The 13,514-nt window shown below is 51.1% G+C and overlaps 2 pseudogenes; one reads left to right on the top strand and one right to left on the bottom strand.

Moving 5' to 3' along the window:
* Nucleotides 1–6,793, bottom strand: part of LOC149324764 (uncharacterized) — a 68,532-nt pseudogene extending 61,739 nt beyond the window's left edge.
* A 2,189-nt stretch (nucleotides 6,794–8,982) lies between these two features.
* On the top strand, nucleotides 8,983–9,738 carry LOC149324763 (uncharacterized; annotated as a pseudogene).
* The last annotated feature ends 3,776 nt before the right edge of the window (nucleotides 9,739–13,514 follow it).

Raw genomic sequence — 13,514 nt, 5'->3', positions numbered from 1 at the left:
ATGCTCATGGCGATTATTCGCTCATGAGCCTTGCCCTCACCGTAGAAGTCAAGTTTGTATTTACGCAGGTAAGGTACCAGCTTTCGCACTGCTGGGCGTCACCTTATCACCACTGCTGAAATTTCGGTGCCGGGATCGACATTCGTGTTTTTGTGTACGTCGGTGAATTTCTAGTCTTCAGTGCGTGTTCGACAGACTTGATCCAGGACTCTGCCTTTGTGCAGGTGAACAGCGCTGTCGTTGCCCCAGTAGCACAAGGTGGCGGGCCCATGCGGGTCCAACATGGGCAATGAGGGCTAGTGGCTGCCCGCAGTAAACCCACAGGGGTCCCCCGTGGGTGCAGTGCTGGCACAAAACGCTGGGGTGCCCACTTCGTGCCCGAATGGGACCTTCCTCGGCTAGGCATAGGCTTAAACAGACTGGGCAGCCCACCTAGGTCGCACCGCAGACACATGCGGGCTAGGATGCGGGCTCTATTATGGTGAAGCGCGGGCAACCCCAAAAAGGGCTGCCCGTACGCCACCATCAGTGAGCCGCAGTGTTTTTGTGTGGGCAAAGAGCTAGTATGCCCGCCTTCAGCCGACATGGGTCCCGCGTAGGGCTAAACTATGGGCCTCACAGTGGCTAAGCGTTTCAGGCATGCAGTTTGGGCTGTCTTAGCAACACCGGCGAAGGTCCCGCGTGGGCTGGGCATGGGCACATTTGCCATTCCGACGTCTTCACCGCCTGTATTCTAAATCGGGTATGAAAGGGGTAAGCATGGGCTTCGTACAGTTCGTGTGCATAAAAGATGGGGCTACATGACGGTGAAGTGCGGGCACACCCAACAGGGGCTGCCCGTGCAGCGCCCTAACGGAACCCATTGGGCTGTAGGTGGGCTAACACCAGTATTCCCGCCTGTAGCCTAAATTGGTCCTGCATGGAAAATACCGGGTGTTTTTTTTAGAAGGTTCAAAATTTTTAAAAAAAGGTAAATTGCTTTAGATTTATTTTAGCACTGGGGCTATACTGGAGGCTACAGCGGGCGGCAGGCAAGAGGAATACTGTGTTATTAATTAGTTCGCTGATTAACTAAATATGTTAATTAACTTTTTTAATTTTTGTTTTAGGGGATATGTTGTATTCGCAGAATTGGAGATCGTCCTCTAAACAGTCCAATTGAGAAAAAACAATTTTAATTAAAAATTTTTCACGCACGTTACGAGACGCCAAAAAGTCACCCTGGTAGGCATCTTCACACCGTAACCCAGCGGCGGGAGCGCCTCTGACGTAGTTCACTCCGCCCTGCGCTTTGCGTCAAGCGTCCCGGACTGGCGGCCTGCGCTATCGCTGCTTATCTCGCTTCGCTCCGCGGCCTCACGGAATGCCGCGCTGGAACAAAAACGCATTGACACAAAGTGCAGGGCGGAGCGAGCGCTCACAGACGCTGTGTTACAGTGTGAAGCTGCCTACCAGGGTGACTTTTTCTCGCTTCGTTACGCGCGAAAAAATTTTTTCATGCAAATCTTTTTTCTTGGCTGGACTGTTTGGAAGACGATCTCCAATTCTGCTAATACAACATATCCCCTAAAATAAAAATTATAAAAGTTAATTAACGTAATCAGTTAATCAGCGAACTAATTAAAGTAGTTTGCCTCTTACCTGGTGTCCGCCGTAGCCCTCAGTATAGCCCCAGGGTTAAAATAAATCTAAAGGAATTTACCTTTCTTTAAAAATTTTGGAACTTCTAAAAAAAAACACCCTGTATATGGGCTAGGCATGGGCAAAATTGCGATTCCAACATACTCCCCGACTGTATCGTACAGAGGGCAAAACGCATGCCTAAAACAACCAAACTGTGCGTTCTGGAGCTCTCAAAGCCGCTGAGACCAAGAAAGCAAAAAATGATTATGAAATTCTATGAGTTTAACAGGAAATGTTTATATCCAGACTATTTTTAACCAAATCCTATCGCTAGGTATCGCGTATTGCGTCCGAAACACGCTCAGAGCGTGTTCTAGACATGCGTTTTGCCCTCTGTACATATCTGCTAGAAAAGGCCTAAGCGTGAGCTGCGCAGTAGCAAGACATACAGTGTGTGCGGGCAAACGGCTAGTATTATATCCGCCAGCAGCCTTCTTAAATCCTGCGCAGACTACTCTGGGCTTCATAGTACAGAAACATCATGCGCAATAGCGAGTTGCCGGGCAAAACCTATCGACAGTCACACGCACACTAGTTGTACACGGGAAGAGTTGACATCCTTGCATTTAGTCTGCCTGCATATCCTACATCAGAGGTAAAAGGGTTAAGCGTGACCAAATAGCAAGACCTTGCACGTTTCACTCTGACGAAGAGCTGCTCTTTGAACGTCGTAATAACAAAAGAACCAGCTTCTGAGATTTGTTGGTGCTTCTTTTGCGTTTATCGCATTGTATTTTTTTCTGGTGTGCTGCGGTCGCCGCGGAGAAAGCTGCCAGGATAAGGTTTCTTGCTTGTTTCAAAGCACTTCAATTACGCCAGAACTTCAAGCGCTTTCGTCGTCTACATGCAACATGTGGCGCATGGAATTCATGACTAGTTGATGAACATAGCGAGCCTCCGGCGACTGCGCCAGAGGCTGCAAAAGGTTTGTTACTGTCGCGTTAATTGCAGCAGCTTTCTTAATGTCCGGTAGCAGCAGTCTGTAGCGACGCATCGAACAAGACACAAAATTCTTGGTTTTTGTGCAGGCATTCTTTGCGCGTCTGCTTCGTCTAGTGATCGCACATTGATAACGCAACTTGGACAAGCGCCATCGCGAGCTGCCCCACCCTTCACCCTATCAGGAAGAGATACTAATCACAAATCGCCGAGAACATTTCTATCGACGAACAAGAACAGGTTAGCTAGCGAAAAGGTACAGTGCTAGAGAGAACAAAATAAAAACAAACTCCTGTAGAAACGTCACACGAGTAACCTGTCTTTGCGCACTTTTTTTTTCAAGTTTTTTTCTCTCACCACCGCCTTCCCTGCTTTTCCTGGGTCCACTCTAAAAAAAAAGCCTGCTCAACCCTGGTTTTTCTGTCTGCCTTTGTTCCTTCCCCGAGGGCTCCTTTGTGTCTGTCGTGTCCCTCCCAGCCCCCTTCCCCGAAATGGCGCGGAGGCACTCACTCTACAGCCCACTACGGAACATTTTAAGCCGCCCTCCCGACCACACTCCCCGCGACGCTCCATGAAGTGGAGAGGGGGCCCCGATTCTACTTGTTCACTGTGTCCGGTCGCTGCACCCCCGCCTTTCCTGCGTTTGTTTGGAACAGGTTTTTCTTTCCTGCGGTTGGGTTGAGTGTCAAGGGATGAAGGTAGCTGCGAAAACACGCTGGCACTCGCTAGTCCTCGTTGAATTTGTGTTATAGTTTTTTGTGCCTTTCCTCGTGTTGCTTGATCAATCCACGATCGAAGATGACATCGCCTTCCATGCGTACGTATAGTGCAAGTATGGTGGAACCCTGTCGTCCTTGTCTCAGTGTTGAATAACTTCGCTCCGAAAGACGTGAGTGGTGAACAGTGACATTTACTGACATTTCAGTGGTGGAGGCCACGGCGGAGAAGGCGGATTTTATGACGGCGACGTCGTGCTGCTAGGACGTAAGTACGCATTTGAAATCACTCTGTTGTCTGAGTACTGCCGCCGTCTCAGTTATATGCTCGGCGTCAACACAAACTTTCTAGTTGTGCAGTGTCTTTTTTGAACCAGCCAGTTCTAGATTGCACAGCGTAGAGAGACAAAATACCGAAAACCTTTCTCTGTTACATACCGAACTTTCTTGTCCTTCATGGTAACAAGACTAAAATTAGTTTTGTGGTGTGTATTCTTTCTTTACACAGGCATATGGTGCATACGTGCGAGCGCAATCAGCGACGAGCGTCCTGAGGGGGAGCGGCTCAAGGCCCTGAACAAACATCACGCATCGCATCGATGCTGCGGAATGTGCCGTAAATAAAGGAGGATGACGAAGCAAGCATTGGAATCGTCCGAGCAACCTTTTTACACACCAACAATGTTACGACACACATTTGAAACACAATATTGATTCAAATACGAAAGGCGTGAGGTGCATTCACGATACTGAGCATTGCCAATCGTCAGGGCCAGGCATCATGAGACGCCTGGCTTGTCCGTGCCTTCTCTTTCGTCCTATCTTCTTTTGCACGCATTATCTCTTTTTAAGTAATGTGACGTACACCTTCCGCTGCGTGAGATTCTCGGTAGCTTCTTTTCGTCTTTTTTTCTTTTTCTTATTTCTTAGCGATTACCAATCCACAATCACTTTACCGATAACGATCGTCGATTACAATCCCAATTATTGATTACCTATGATCAATCCTTATCTAGGTTACAGAGCACGGCATACTACGCCACTTTTACACATACACACCATTTGTCCCAGTACACTGAAGCACCATAACACCCCTTTTCATTCCGTCCAATTTCTGACGCGTAATTTGCATATTAATATTTGTCTGGCTCCGCAGTGGCTCAATGGCTACGGCTCTCGGCTGCTGACCCGAAAGATGCGGGTTCGATCCCGGCCGCGGCGGCCGAATTTCGATGAAGGCGAAATTCTAGAGGCCCGTGTAAGTGTGCGATGTCTTTGCACGTTAAAGAACCCCAGGTGGTCGACATTTCCGAAGCCCTTCACTACATCGTCCCTCATAGCCTGAGTCGCTTTGGGACGTTAAGCCCCCATACACGAAACCAATATTTTTTTCACTACTCTCAGACCAGAACACATCCCAAACACAGGTTACTAAGCCATACACCCGACCACGCGTTCAATGGGTGTCGCTCAAACACGCCTGAAGCAATTACCCTTCGTGGCCTACGGGAATAAAGAACAAACAAAAACCTTCGTGGCATACGCGTTACTTGCCCACCTGGCTCAGTGGGGCTATTTTCTTTTCTATTTACAGGAATTCGGGGTTTTTTCCGACGGGCGGAGCCGGGATTTCACCTGAACGAGCTCCTTACGCTGTCGCTTAATACCTGCGACTGTCCAATACTAGACTTTTCCCGGAATGCATCACAGCTCGCGTTTCATGTTCAATGGGAAAAAGATAGCGCGCACCGAGGTGTCTCTAACAAGGAGAAAAAATTGGGAGGGGGAGCCATCACCCAAGGAAAACCGGTTGAGAAGCAAAAGTGGACTGTTTTGCCTGCGGATGAGGTCCAGATTGGGCTAATTAGTCTATATTCATAATGATGGTTCAACAGCGCGAACACACCAAGTCCAATAAAGAGAGAGGACACACACACCGGGGCTGAATTCAGCGCTGGTGTGTGTCCTGTCTCTTTCTTGGTCTATGTGTGTTTGCCTGTGGGCCGAACTTGGGCTAGCCCACGTGGGCCGGACTTGGGCTAGCCCATGTGGGCCGGACTTGGGCTAGCCCGTGCGGGTCCCCGCTGCACTGCCGCCTAAGCCCCCCTGAAGGTCCCCTCTAAGAAGCCAATTACTGCCCCTATGGGTCCCACAAAGGACCGAGGAAAGCCCCCTGTATCGTTTTTATGCATGCAGACCATAGGGGTCCCCTGTTGATCCTATGTAGCAAGCCCACTGGGCTACCCCTGAGGGTCCCGCGCGATGCCGAGTTGCAAATCCCGCAGATATCCCACATCGGGCCCCCATGGGCTGCCCGTGTGGGGTCCACGAGGGCCCGCAATTCCGAGCCCCGTTTGTGCTACTGGGGTGACCTACATCAAGCACGGGTGACGTTTTCGAAGAAACGGGCTGTGCCACGCACTGGCACAGATTATCGGCGGATCAACGCTCTGTGTATTGCTGACGACGACGTCATAGTGCCGCTTCGGTGTAGTGTGCAAGTTCTTGTACGGAATGATTTATTGCATGAATAAGGGGGTATCGCGAATGCCGTGCACCGCTGCAGCCCGAGGAGGGAGCATCCGTCGCTCACAATAAAGTCTGACTACAAGACGGCTGTGCTAGTGTCCTCAGAAATTTTTCAAACGATATCCAGTACCTCGCCAAGGGCATGGTTGTCGCCTTCCTGCACGACAGTGCAATGGAGCATCATGAGTGCACCATAAAGACACGCATTCATGACCAGGCCGCACCATGCACACCCTTCTAACCATTAAAATCAGTCCGGTGTCGCCTATTCTTTAAACCGATGTCGCCGGTTGTCGCAAAACGGTTGTACCCCTTTCGCGAAGCATCGAATCACCACCGAAGACGCACACAACCTGTATGCCAGCGAGCATACCGCTTTTCCCCGGCGGAACGCGAATCGATTAAAATGAAAGCCGCCGAAATAATCTCCAACGATGTCATCCAACCGTCGACAAACCTACAGGCGTCATCAGTGGTCCTCCTGAAAATGGAAGGTAACTCCTTGTGGCTTCGTAATTGCCGAAAATGACGTTTATTCGCTCCCCAGAATCGGGGCGCTCCACAGATTGCTTGGTGCAAGGTACTTCTCCTTGGACCTAAAAAGTGGGTACTTGCAGATAGAGACGGACCAGAGAGATCGCAAGAAAACACCTTTCGTGAGGCCCGAGGGTCTCTTGAAATTTGGGGTTTTCCCGTATGGCATTTTCTCAGCGCCGGAAATGTTCCAACGCATGATGGACACCATTTTATCTGGTCTGAAACGGAAGTCTTGTCTCGTGTACCTGGACGATGTAATTTTCTCGCCTACGTTCGACCAATACCTAAAGTTGCTGCGCTCAGTGCTCCAAGCGCTCAAATGCGCACAACTTACAACAGAGTCTGAGGAATGCCATTCCGGCTTTGAGCAGGATCGCTTCCTCGGACATGTTGCCAGCGCTCACGGTGTTCTCCCAAATCCCGAGAAGTGTGTTGCCATTTCCTAATTCTCATGACCAAATGAAAAGAGCGCCCTTCGAAAGTTTCAGGTTCTCCGCCTTTATTCACTACGCTTTGCCCAATATTTCCGCCGAATAACTTGACCCTTATTAGCGCCGAGTAGGAATGACACTCCCTTCTTGTGGGGAAACGACCAAGAAGAATTTTAAAGCAGCTCAGCCACAGCCTCCAAAGCCCAATGGTACTCGTCCATTTCGACGAAGCAGCGGTAACCGACATACAAACCGATGAGAGAAACGTCGGCCATGGGCGGACCAAATATACTGGCTGGACGGCGCCAAACCATCATCGCTTACGGGAGCCTAAGGAATGTAAGTATTCATTGACTGGGAAAAAAAGCCTTAGGGTACTCCGGTGCATCAGTAGATTTCCATTATACATTTCGCGTTGTCCGTACCATAACTCTATATGCGGTTTGGTAAACCTTCAAAACCCGTCGAGGTCATTCACGAGGTCAAGCCTTGGTTTATAGCAGTACGGCGTATCGGGAGTATACAAGAAATGGCGGAAGAATCAAGAAGCGGATTGCTATCGCGTGAAGAATTGGACCTGGGTTCCCCGGAAATCTCTAAATTTTTCGCTCTCATTGCCATGGTTATCGCACCGATATTGCGCAGCCTCAAAGAACGGACGCGTAGTTAGCGCCACTCATCCAGTATCTGGAAGGTTCCAATGGTCATGTACCGCGTGTTTTTCTTCGTGGGCTGCGATTCTTAACTCTGCGAAGTTGTGTCCTGTGCAAGCGTAACTTTAAGACCAATAGACATGTTTATATTATTCGTCCTGTCCCAGTTACGACCCATGTTGCTTTCGTCAGTGCAGACCCTGCGCTGACAACTGCTGCAACTGCCAACGGTCACAAACTTCACACCCGCAAGATTTCTTCACCCCATACCTTCTTCGAAGACGCCTTTCAAGCAAGTAAGAATGAACCGACCTGGCGTTTTCCCAAAACCAACCACTGGAAAACGCTGGATTGCTGTCGCTACGGATAACTTTACACGGTACGTTAAGACAACGCGAAAGCGATAACGCTGTTCAAGTAGCCGTTTTTTTTTGTGCGCAACATTGTACGCGTCATGGCACCTAGACCACGCTTATTACCGACCAAGGAGATGTTTTTATGGCCTCAGCGCTCAAGCTGTTCACCAGCCATTGACGTACGATTGTGTGCCAGCCACAAAAAACGGCCTGAAATGATGTGAGCCATAAAACATGGGACCCAATTCTTCAATACCTAACATTTCACGTGGCTCACTCCCTTGCAGCTTGTCTTTGGTTGTCTAGTTGCTACTTCAGTTTATCCTATGCAGTCCTTCGAACCTCAGTGTGCCAGTGAGCCTGACCTCGATGTCGCCGCTTTTATTCAGCGTTGCTGAAGAAGCACGTCAACTTGCCAGACAAGGCTGGCCGCTCTAACCTTGGAGGGGCTACTTTTTGCCGACGAGCCAGCGACCATGTTCGGGTTGGGACACCAACTCGCGCCACGAGTGTCTGATAAGTTACTGCGCCAGTATCGGTCCCTTATAGTGTTGCCCGCCGCATTAGCGACATGACTTATAGAGTTACAACAGAAACGCCAGAGCGGTCATCGCAGAGACCAACCTGCAGAGACGTTGTACACGTTGTTTGGATGAAGCCCTATCACGACCGCCCTTCACATTGTACTTGTGCCTCGATGGTGGCTGATTCTGTCTTACGAAACTTGTGTATAACCCTCACGCGACCTTGCTTTCAGTTTTTTCATCAGGCGGCAGCAGGCCGCATCGAGACGATGCTGCAGAGCATCGGAAGCTTTGCTGCAGAGGAAGCATTGGCACATAGCCGACAAATGGAGAAAACAGAAGCTATTCGCCGTCTTGCTCTCGCTGGCTCACTCGGCTGGGGTACTTCTGCTGCCCCCGAGTGCCTGTGGAGAATACAAAATACGCAGCGGCTAAGCAGTGCCCCTGCCAGCGCGTGAGCGTAGTTGACCGTAGTCGACCGTAGTCAACTTGCAACCCGAGAAGGGGCCGGCATACAAAAGAATAAAACCAGTAGGCATCAAGAATCCTAGCACCTCGCATCATTTCTGCTTGCCTCGCACGTGCCAACAATTGGTGGCCTGGACGTGACAGCCATGGGCCAGCACAACAATGCTGCCAGCCCCATTGTAGCCGTACTGGACGTAAAATTGCCTCCCTTTTGGACCGCCGACCCGTAACTTTGGCTCGCACAAGTGGAGACACAGTTCGCGGCGCGCCGCATCGCCGTCGACCGCAATCAATACAACCACATGGTGGGCAGCCTGCGCCTGCGCCGGCCAGCGAGGTGCGGGACCTACTTCTTGCGCCACCCTCAGAGAACGTCTATAGAACGCTCAAGGAGACGTTTATCTGTCGCATCACACGTTGGGAGCTGGAGCGTTTCCAGCTAAGATTGCGGGAGGCTGAAATGTGCGACCGCCGACCTAGTGAACTGTTGCGCCACATGCAGCAACTGGCCGACAACATGGCAAGCGCAGGCTGCCGCTTAGTGCGAGAAATGTTCATGCAAAGACCCCGCCCCCTAAAGGGCGGGGGGATAAGCCTCAATGCATCGGGAGAGGCAGACCTGACGACTCTAGCTGAGCTCGCCGGCGAATTGATGGCTGTCGACACGCCGACAGTCGCGTCCGTTCTCGCAAATGCAACGCTTGTTACTGCCAACTCCTTGCAACAGAAGTAAGATGAATATTCTCGCCTCGCCTCAAGCATCACGGGCTGCAGTCGAGAGGCAACCAGCGTCCACGACAGTGCACCGCACCACAACCACAACGCACTGTACCTCCAGCAATGCTGCACAGACCTGCATACCGCCCTGTGACAGTTCTGGAAACGCTACGGGCCAGCACTGAGGGCGACCAGTGCCTAAGCCTCGCCGGACAGTCGGCCATTGGTTTTGTTTCGGACAAATCCACAGAGGCGAAGGTAAGTGTAATGCCAGCGTCACCAGCTGCTCGCATAATGCCATGTGAATCAACCTTACAAGCCGTCAACAACATGGCAATAACGACGTACGGGCAACGATCTCTCTTGTTGTACTTGGGACTCAAGAGGATATTTCGGTAGATTTTTCTCCTGGGCGATGTGAAATTTGTTACCTTAGGAGCAGACTTTTTGCGCAGCTTCGGACTGCTTGTAGAAGTCAACTATCGCCGTTTACAGGACCCGCTCTCACAAGCAGTGGTTCGCGGGAAGCCATCCAAACATCCGCCTCTAAGCCCCTCGCTCGTGGCACCCCCAGCCGCTGCTCCGATTCACCAGCACCCTCCGCGTTTCATCGAGACGACGCGGCCACCTCAGGCAAGCACGGTTGCGAAACAGAAGGTATGCCACCACACTGTCACAACAGGCACACTGCTGTACGCACGCCCACGCAACCTGTCTCCACAAAAGCTGCAAGCAGAATGATAAGAAATTGAACACATGCTCGAGCTCAGCATAATCAACCCGTCCACTAGTCCTTGGGCGTCACCATGCCGAAGTCTACACCAGGAGACTGGTGACCCTGCGGGAATTATCGAGCCCTTAATCGAACAACAGTGCGCAACAGCTACCCGGTAACCACATTCATGACATCACAGCCAGCCTACATGGTGCGAAAATATTCTTCAAAAATAGACCTTCTACGGGCTTACCATCAAACCCCAATGGCTCGAGAGGACGCCTCGAAGACGGCGATAGCAACGCACATCGGCCTGTTCGAGTTTCTTCGCATGCCGTTCGGCCTGGGAATATGCGGGCAAACATTCCAGCGTTTCATCAATGGCGTTTTGCACGGCCTCGACTTCTGTCATGCGTACATCGATGACCTACTCGGCCCAAGCATGTCACCGGACGAGCATGAGATTGCATCTGCAAGTCACATTTCAACGCCTGGGCGAGCATGGCATCTTGGTGAACACGAACAAGTGGGACCTGGGAACCAAGAAGCTGACTTTTCTTGGCCATGTTATTTCAAGCTCCGGCATTCAAACTCCTCCAGACAAGGTCACAGCCCTCGAGAACTTTCCAAGACCCACCACTAAGTTTCAGTCCGGTGAGTTCCTTGGCCTCCTGGATTGCTATCGATGTTCCGCAGCTTAGTGCGCGGGCATTCTGCACCCTCTACAACTTCTGCTCTCGACACAAGAAAGCGCTGTTAAGGGCCTGCTCTGGAATGACGGCGCCGAAGCGTCTTTTCAAGAGATAAAGAAACGCCTCACTGATGCAGCACTTCTTGCCTACCCGCAACCTTGTGTTCCACAGTGTGTCATGCATGGTCGACGCGTCGAACGCAGATGCGGGAGCCATTCTCAGCAAAGGAGTATGGCGGCCGATCGCTTTCTTTTCTAGGAAACTGACACCCACCGAGCAGCGTTCCAGCACTTTCGGGCGTGAGCTCCTGGCTGTATACGCAGCAGTCCGGAATTTGCGTCATTTCAAAGAAGGCACAGATTGCATTGTCATGTCAGATCACAAGCCGCTTACGTACGCTTTACGCTCCCTCAGTTAAGATGGCGGCGCTCACACTGCCCGCGAACTGCCGCAGATGTCATAGATATACGAATAAAACCACGGACATTCGCCACATCATGGGACTCGACAATGCGGACGCCGATGGTCTGTGGCGCAGCCCACTAAACGCCATTACTTGTCCCTTGGGAATGGACTCGGAATAGTGGTGGTGGCTCAACGTGATGACGAATTGCGCCGTTTGTGGGAAGCATCGACGTCACTCATCCCGCAGTGGTTTCCTCTGCCTGGAGTGGCAGAAATTTGTTGTGAGAAGTCTGCAGGTAACCCTCGACCATTTATGCCTGCCTGCCTTCGTCGTGAAGTAAACGCATCGCTACATGACCTTTCACAGCCAGGAATCCGAGCAACCCAAAAGCTTCTCACGGCAGGTTTCGTATGGCCCTGCATCAACCGCGGTTCCCGACGGTGGACTCACGAATTTCCTGCGTATCAGCGTTCCAAGGTTCAGCGTCACACCTTCACACCGTTGGATACGTTTCCATGACCAGATGCTCGATTCGACCACATTCATGTGAGCATTGTCGTACCGTTGACACCTTTTTGTAGGTACGAATTGCGCACAAAAGACACACACAGGAAAAAAACACGAGGGAGACTGTGTGAGTGACACCTCCGTTTCATTGTACAACGCGGAAACGAATTTTTTGGAGCGTTTTTGATGGATTGTCGCGCAGGGTTTGATTTGCCTCCTTATCCTCTCTTTCCCCTCTTGGTAGGCACGTGTGCACTCTGCCTATAAAGCGGCACTGAATCGAATAAACACCAGTTGATAGTTTGCGCTCTTTCTGTCTCCCTCGTATTTTTTTCCTGTGTGTGTCTTTTGTGCGCAATTCGTACCTACAACAGTATGCACCAACTCGCTCAACAAGTTCTTCTTGGCACCTTGCCAAGAGCAATTGTACTTGCTGACTTTAGTGGACCATTTCACGCGTTGGGCAGAGCTGTTTCGATGGCAGACATTACAGCTCAAAACTGTTGCTCGAGATTTCTTAAGCCACTGGCTATGTCATTTTGGTGTGCCTTCCTCGATTACAACGGAAAGAGGAAGCAAATTTGAGTCTGCGTTGTACGCCAGTCTGGCAAAACTCATCGGCATAAGGCGCATCAAGACTACGGCCTAGAACCCAATGAGCAATGGAATGGTTGAGAGGTTTCCCCGGCAGCTGAAAACAGCACTCATGGCAAGTGAGCGCCACTCTTTGGTGCAAGCACTGTCCACCGTGGTCTTGCGCTTACGGAAGGCGTTGAAGGCAGACATCGGCTAAACTTGCCTACGGCACGACGCAGCGTCTTCCCGGCGAGTTTTTTTCTTCTGGACAACAAAACCACATTTCTGCCGGCAACTACGCGGCTCGCCTGCGAGGCATCATGACCAAGCTCCGTGCTACACCTCTGCGACAGGCAGCAGAGAGAAGAACACACGTGAGCAAGGAGCTTGAGTCCTGTAGCCATGTATTTCTGTGAAATGACGCTGTACGACGACCACTGAAAACACAGCCTGACGGACCATTCAAGGTTCTCCGTCGTGGGCGGAAGACGTTCACTATCATTATGCGAAGCAGGCGGGAAGTTGTTTCGTGGGACAGACTGAAACCTGCGCACATAGCAATCCAGTCCGTAACACCACCTTGAACCCAACGCATCGAACTCGTACTGAAACACCCAGTACCATGAAAGGAGATTTCACCGCCGAAGAGCACGCACCCACTCATCAGACCGACAGCTACCACACGCACAGGGGCAGACGTTTAAATGCGCCAAATCGCCTCAACCTCTAGCCGCGCGAGTGTTGGTTTCTTTCGTTGCCGTCGTGCTTTCACTAGGGTGGGAGCCCTCTGGTGGACACAAAACACGCCGCGGCTAAGCAGTGGCGCTGCCAGCCCGTGAGCATAGACGACCGCAGTGAACCGCAGTCAACAGGTCACCTGAGAAGGGGCCGGCACACAGAAGAAAAAAAAATCGCGGGGGCATAGCTTTGGTAGAGCCTGGTAGGTTGCGAAAGCTTGTGTTTTGGACGGACGGACGGACGGACGGACGGACGGACGGACGGACGGACGGACGGATGGATGGATGGATGGATGGATGGATGGATGGATGGATGGATGGATGGATG

The sequence above is a fragment of the Amblyomma mixtum genome, unplaced genomic scaffold (genome assembly GCF_055824585.1).
Source record: "Amblyomma mixtum isolate Tamu unplaced genomic scaffold, ASM5582458v1 scaffold_19, whole genome shotgun sequence".
NCBI classification, from domain to species: domain Eukaryota; kingdom Metazoa; phylum Arthropoda; class Arachnida; order Ixodida; family Ixodidae; genus Amblyomma; species Amblyomma mixtum.
The sequence above is the reverse complement of the archived record's forward strand: the minus strand, read 5'-3'. Positions and strand labels throughout refer to the sequence as shown.